The sequence below is a fragment of the Mustela lutreola genome, chromosome 3 (genome assembly GCF_030435805.1).
Source record: "Mustela lutreola isolate mMusLut2 chromosome 3, mMusLut2.pri, whole genome shotgun sequence".
Classification (NCBI taxonomy): domain Eukaryota; kingdom Metazoa; phylum Chordata; class Mammalia; order Carnivora; family Mustelidae; genus Mustela; species Mustela lutreola.
Genome location: NC_081292.1, coordinates 139053628 through 139061014, shown reverse-complemented (window position 1 = coordinate 139061014; position 7387 = coordinate 139053628). Strand labels below are relative to the sequence as shown.

General features: G+C 40.7%; 1 pseudogene; it reads right to left on the bottom strand.

The window, feature by feature from the left end:
- Positions 1–3889: 3889 nt before the first annotated feature.
- The window catches only part of LOC131827929 (tissue alpha-L-fucosidase-like), a 78338-nt pseudogene continuing 74840 nt past the window's right edge, over positions 3890–7387 (bottom strand).

The window sequence follows — 7387 nt, the reverse complement described above, 5'->3', positions numbered from 1 at the left end:
TGTGGGACCAATATCCCCTCTAATACAGATGACGGGACTGTTTGTCACCTGTTTAGAAAGCTGAAACATGACCATAGAGTAAATGGTTCCTTGATACCCATTTCACACGTCAAACAAAGGAGGCATAGGGACAGATGAAGGGACAAGTAAGAGTCTCACTGTGAATTGGTGGGAGCCCTGAATGACCCTTAGGAGTCTCTGCTTCTCAGGCCATTGAGATCCTCTCTCGAGAGTAGATGCTATGAATCTTTCATTGTGCAAATCCCTTTCCAATGGCTCTCAGATAGGAGCAACGGCATCATGAAAAGATCAGAAAAGTTGTTCTGTAAGAGGAAGGCGAGCTATTTTCAGTCGCCTGACAATTTTCCATTCCTTCTTTCTAGAAGGTCTAGACAAATTGTCATCACAAGTCCTCTGGGCCATTGGTTTTCCATCCCATCTGCTACAACATGAGATAGAGAATTTTCATTGTTGCGTGTCTGTTTGTATGACTGCTTATGTAACCTATAGGCCTCAGAGAAATATAATGTTGATTTACTTTAGACATTAAGACTTGACTCTATTTTATATTTATTTCCAAAAACATAAAGTCTGAGCATCTTAGCTTGGACTCATTAAGCACCAAGAAATTCGTCTACTAAAGTGGCTCATAGAACTTGAAACAATTATAGTTTCTCCAAAAGCTTAAAAAAAAAAGAACTTTTAGTCAAGGCCATTCAGCCAAGCTCATGTGAAATGAAAATTCCATTAAATTTTCTAAAACCATTTTGCTGGAAAAGAGGTAAAAATAAATTTAGAAACCCATGAAGAAACCTGAAGTCATTTAGATAGGCTTCTCTGGGCAAAGGCCTTCAGTGGGTCTCTGCCCATTACTGGAAGCCAAAACATCTAACATCCATTTACTCTTGAATTTTCTTTATTCCCCCACCCAGAGCTCACAGTCGGCCTGTTTCTAATTCCTCTGTGCCAGCATATCTGTTAATATCCCAAGTGGCTTCCTTTACAGCCGCGTGATCATCTGTGTATTATTAACTAACCGCAAATTAAAGTCATTACTTGGTGCTTAATTTTATGTAACATTTCTTTGTAATGTGTACAAAAGAAATTTGTTTTTACAGGAGTTTGGTAAATAGCATGTGCCATGATTAATTAGAGAATTTAATGGGTCTGTTGATCTGAAATTAAATTCAGTGCAACAATTTTCTTTAAAGATAATTTTTTAAATGACATTTCAAGGTGTGTGAGCTAAAAAAAGGAAACATCTTGCACTGATGGTCTGTACGTCCCATTGTAGATGTATCTGTTTTACTTTACCTGCTAAGGGATTCATTTTTATGTTTCTAAAATCTTTAGGCACTCTGAGGAATGGCAACATTCAAATAGCTATTTTAAATCCTTTTTGGACCAAGGTAGGGTGTAAATGAACTAACAAGCAAATTCTTAAATACTTGGATGTTCTGACATGATTCAGTGTAGTTCACTGCCCTCCAGCTCTTGTGCTCTTCCTTGTCTTCAGACACACCAAATGTATTCCTGCCTCAGGTCCTTTGGACATGTTCCTTCTGCCTTGACATCTCTCTTCCTGTCTTCATGTAGCTCAAATCTTAGACAGGGACAGGGTGCCTGGCTGGCTTAGTTGGCAGAATGAGCGAGTCCTGATCTTGGGGTTATGAGTTCGAGCCCCACATTGGGTGGAGAGAGTACTTAAAAATAAAACCTTAAAAAAAATCTTAGGGACTTCTCTGACCATCCAAGTGGAGGAAGTTCCCATCCCAGTCCCTACCACATCATTGTATTTAATGTTAATTCGCAGAATAAGTCTTTCTCTGACTTTATCTGGCTTTTATTCGTTCATTGCTTTTCCTCTGTCTCCTCCTAAAAAGGTAAGTTCCTTGAGAGTAAAAACATGTCTGCCTTATCCTCTCTGTATCTCCAACACCTAGAATAATGCCTAGTATATTAATCAGGGCTTCATACATCTTTATGAAATGAACAGATGAATGGCAATGCTCTCACAAACCCCTAGAAATAGCCATGCCCCTGACTGAGAAAGAGAGCATAATTGGCTTTAAAAGTTTTCTTGAAGAAACAGAAAGAGAAATAGTATTTATTGGCTAGGCATGAGATGCACTAGAAAGAAATGAATAATTAAAATGTGAACAAATAGGGGTGCCTGGGTGGCTCAGAAGGTTAAAGCTTCTGCCTTCGGCTCAGGTCACGATCCCGGGGTTCTGGGATCGAGCCCCGCATCGGGTTCTGTGCTCAGCAGGGAGTCTGCTTCCCCCTCTCTCTCTGCTTGCCTCTCTGCCTACTTGTGATCTCTGTCAAATAAATAAATAAGATCTTTTTTAAAAAAATGTGAACAAATTAAAAGCTGGGAAGGACAGGGATCAAGGTTGTAACTGATTGCATAGCTTGCACAAACACCAAGTACCGATCAAGAAGTGAAACTGGGCATCGGTTGGCACCTTCTATCTTTATAAGCCCAACAAGCAGTTTGAATGGTTCCCATTAAAAGAAAAGCCACTGTCTTTGCTGATAATAAACTAAAAGATCTGATGTTTCTTTCAATTTTCTATATTTAAAGCAAGAGTCTGAAGGTTGAGATGATGTTTCATAGTACAGGGATATGAGGAAGAAGAGGCTTCAGGAATGTAACAGAGTCCTGATCAAGAATAAGAACTAAGAGATATAAATCTCCATGTTCACTGTCATACTATACTGATGTTTTATACTTAAAACACAGAGAAGTCTCTTTCCCAAGACTCCTGTGCCTTTAAAGTTCTCCTACAATTCAACATGAAGTCTGTATCAAACCAATAGTAGTAGTAGTAGTAGTAGTAGTAGTAGTAGTAGTAGTAATATGAGCCTAGAAGTATTAATAAGATTTTATTTCCCAATTATGAGTGGGGTCTAGAAAATGTTTATTTTCTGACTTTCTGAATGTGCTTAGAATGAATGGAAATCTAGGTGTCTCCATGTGCAATGAGTTGGAATTTCCTTATGTTCAAATCCCATCTATGCCATTTATTAACTGTAAACTTTGGCAAGATATTTAATTTCTCTGAGTCTTGGTTTTCTCATCTGCAAAATGGGTCTGTTATAACTCATGTGGATTACATGTAAAACACTTATTTTCACAGAATCATATGTGTCAGTCATTTTACTTATTACTTTTAAGTTTTAAGTTATAATTTAGCATTATCCCTCTGCTAGGTTATACAGTAATTCAACAGATTTACTATTGACTCACTAATCATATAGTTGTTTCAGTTATTGATGGTGGTCTGAAACTATTGTGTTTATAGTGTGAGAGAAAGCAACAATGTTTTTATATTGATGTCACTGGGAACTGGGACTATCGGCTTGGGTGAGAGCAGATACAAATGTAGGATCAATGAGATTAAGTAAAACCCTCTTGTTCTGCAAATAAATCTGCAGTAGCAATTCTGATTCATAATGTGTTTTATGTTTAAAAAGGACTCATTTTCTATTTCTGTCCACTGGAAAGGCCTGTAAACAATGGCTAACCCAATGACAGTGGGCACTCTTGGAACCTTAATTGTGTCTCTAAATACTATTCCCCACCAAAGGAACCAAGTCACTTGGAAAGATGGCTGACTCGAGGCTGATTCCAGGCCTCATGAACTTCCAGGAAGTTCATTAAATGAGTCTGGAATATCCTGTCATACCAGAAAGCAAGGAAGCTATGAAAAACTACTGGGGTTCTGCCCAAAGGATTTGGTTACCAGCTTAAAGAGGATATAACTGATCAAAGAGTTAAGCATCAGGAGGTTGATAAATGCAATGGGTTGAAACATATCAAGTATATTCAAATTCGTGTAAGTTCAGTATGATACCAAAAATTTAGACTCCCCTCTAGAGGATGCTAGGGAACAAATTCATTGAGCTAAAACACAAAACAAACAAACAAAAAATATGTGGTCTCAGAGTGACCAGAGAGTCAGGGGAATTTCCTATTTATAGAAGTTTTCCAGCTAACAAATGAAGAAAGATCAATTGAATCAGGATATCATCATTTTGTGACCTCCTAATGAATTAGTGGATCTGAGCAATGACCACCAATGGCTGCTCAGATCACCAAAGAGAGACAATCAAACATTATGTACATCTTAATAGAAGTACAAAACACTGTATAAGAAATACCCTTGACAAAATAATTGAACCTGAATTTTATCAAGCCTCTAGATCTAACTGCCAATTTAGAGGGTACAATGACAGAGTAATACAATAAATTCAAACTATTGGAAACTCCAAGACAAACACCCAGTCTCTTCAACAATAACAACATTAAAATTGCAGGGAAAAAAAGAAAGGAGAGAGAGAGATGATAGGGAGATATGTAATTTTTCTTTACATATAAATGTATTTATTTGACCATTTTTTAAAAGTTTCTTGCTTTGTTTTGTTTTGTTTTGTTTTTGACAGACAGAGATCACAAGTAGGCAGAGAGGCAGGCAGGTGGGGGGGCGGGGCTCCACGCTGAGCAGAGAGCCCAATGTGGGGCTTGATCCCAAGACCCCGAGATCATGACCTGAGCTGAAGGCAGAGGCTTAACCCACTGAGCCGCCCAGGCGCCCCTTGATCATATTTTAAAAGGCAGAATAGAATCACATCCATTTTTAAAAATAGCATCCCTGTAAACAGACTGAATTTCAGAGCTACTAGTTTTCTTCAGAAACTTCTGAAGATAGAACATTAGCAGCCTAGAAGCCTCTAGGCTCTCCTGCACTTGGGAGGGGGGGAGAGGTTGGTTGACAATTGACATTAAATAAATAGCATATGGTTGAGTTTGCCAAACTTGCTAACTCCTCTCATAGGCAACAGAGTGACTTCACTTATTCTCAGACTAAAGTCCTAGAGTAAGCAAGTAGGCTTATCAAACAGATTATTGAGGAAAGTTCCCATTGTAGATAATTTCCAAAGGTAGAAATGGATGAACTCAGAGCTTAATTGTTCAGTCCTCTCTTTTGCTTCCCAGAGTGAGGTATACTATCAGTGGTGCTCAGATCCTTGTTTCATTGAGACTCGGTGTAATGTGCTCAGTTCCTCTGATTGAAATGTGTTGGAAAAGCCATCTATGGGTAGGGAAGAGAAGTTGGTTTATTACAGTGATGGTACTATTCAAGGAAAATCGAAGCAGCCAACACCAAGCAGTGTCCTTTTTCTCTTGAACTTCAATTATCATCAGCTTCACAGTCTAAGCAAACTCAACTGGGAGAGCAGGTGGTGAGGTCAGAGAAATGAGGACAATTTTATCCAGATCTGTAGACTACCTTGATCTTCTTGGATTCCCAGCACCCCTACCTTTGTAGTCAAGATAGTTATGGGGGGTTAAGTCTTCATTTTTTTACCAGCTCAGTAAAATGGCACACAGAGCTGATCATTTTAAGGTATACCATAGATACTATGTTATTTTCCCATTGCACCCTCCATTGTTTAGATGCATAGACAGCCTCCCCATTGATGCTTAACCACTTCCCAGCACCAAGAAGCTTTCTTGGAAGACGGGAACAACCAGTCCATATTTACTGGGTTTAACATTGAGAAGATAGTTGCCTCCCAAACCTACTGTCTAAACCAGTTCTGAAATGATTTCAGATTCCCTTGCGATGTCAGACAAGGCCCTGTCCCATTGATAATCCCAGGATGCCTTGTGGATGTGGTGTGTATCTCCCACCTGTGATCTAGTGACCTCCCTGGCTTGAATTTGCCTTGACAGTTGTAGTATCATCCATGGTAACAGGAACACTTCCAACCCCACAGGTCATTTCCCTTCATCCCTCACAGAGCTATCCCTGAAGATCCAAGAAAGAAAATTTCTAGAGTTCCAATAAGTATCAGGACATTCTCAATCTCCATCAGATCAACAGGTCAGGGCCCAGTTAACAAGGTCATATAGCATTGTTTTCACACTGACAAAACACTGTGTTTTGAAGCCATTTTTCTTACCAAGTAGACAGTTGATGGGGCCATTCTAAGAGTGAGTGAAAGACTTCAGGGCACATGTTCCTCTTCTGAACAGCTGTTCCCTACTCATCAACTCAGCAGAACATGATGGGGATGGGGTCTCACGTCCTTAGAGTTCTGGATCCAAGACATAGCCTTGGCCAGTTGGTGAAGGCTTTGTGATACTCTGTGGTCAGGACTACCTACTGGCTACATGGTTTAGACGAGTTCAGCTCACTCGTGGAGGTGGAAGAGTTACAAGGGGAACTGTGGCCCTAAGTCTGAGGGTCCTGGTAGTTATTGCACCTGGGGCGGCTCCTCGCCCATCCAGTGTACCCATCCCATTCACTGACCCAGGCCAGCTGGAGAACATGCCTCTGGGGCACTAACTCCCCAAATTCTGCGTCACCCAACTGATCCAGAGTCAATACTTGGCCACTTCAGGCTGTAGTGGTGCCCAGCCCACACTGAGCCCCCAGGATCCCCCCCTGGCCCGACATCTGTCAATTAAGAGAGACTTTTAATTCATCAATCTTAATGAGTGGACTTTGTGTGGAACCTGACCCAAGCGAAGCAAATGCTTTGTTATGTTCTCTTTTGTTTGAAGGAAAACAGGATCAATCTGGTGTTCCCAGAAGGAAATCTGACAGAATGGAGCACCTTGGGGTAGAGAGGTTGGGAAGAGTGGGGGTGCAGGCCAAGGAGGTGAATGTGGGACCTCCTCACTGCCATACTCGTCTCAACCTCATTTAGCTCTTGTCTTTAATTAGCCCCTCAGTGAAAAGTTCTGTTTTAAGTAGAATCTTAGACTAGGGATCCAGAAAAAGACCAGCTCTATCACACCAAGCCCTCCATTTCAACTAGAGAGAAAACAGGAGAGAAAGGAGACATATCTCCAAATTCAATTCTGTCTTCAGTTATGCTTTAAAGAGGACTTATGTCATTCACCAAAGAGATGTAGTTTCCCCAGGGGAGACAGCAGGTGTACATTTCCTCTCAAGGTTATTTAATTGCTGTCAGGAAGACATATGATTAACAAAACCAAATGCTGGAAATATGAAGTATAGACAATTTTAAAGTTGTTTATAGAGTTGATTACAGTATATCATACAATGTGTTTATATGCCATAAACCTGCCTATCACAAACTGTTCCCACACCTGCGCATCTGCATTGAACAGTCCACTGCTTAGCTGTGCATAAATCCCCTGCTGAGACAATGGCCAGCACCCAGCAGAACCCAGCTTCCCCCGATGGCCTCTCTCGGTCACCTTGTATGCACCAGCTTCGTTCCAGTGAAGCTGAGGCCAAAGGCCTGCAGACCTGTAGTGTCATCTGCTGCAGTGAGAGCCCTCTGAGCTCCACAAAAGGAGAACAGCAAGAAAATGACAGGCCTTTGGGGGTTCCTCAGTGTCTTT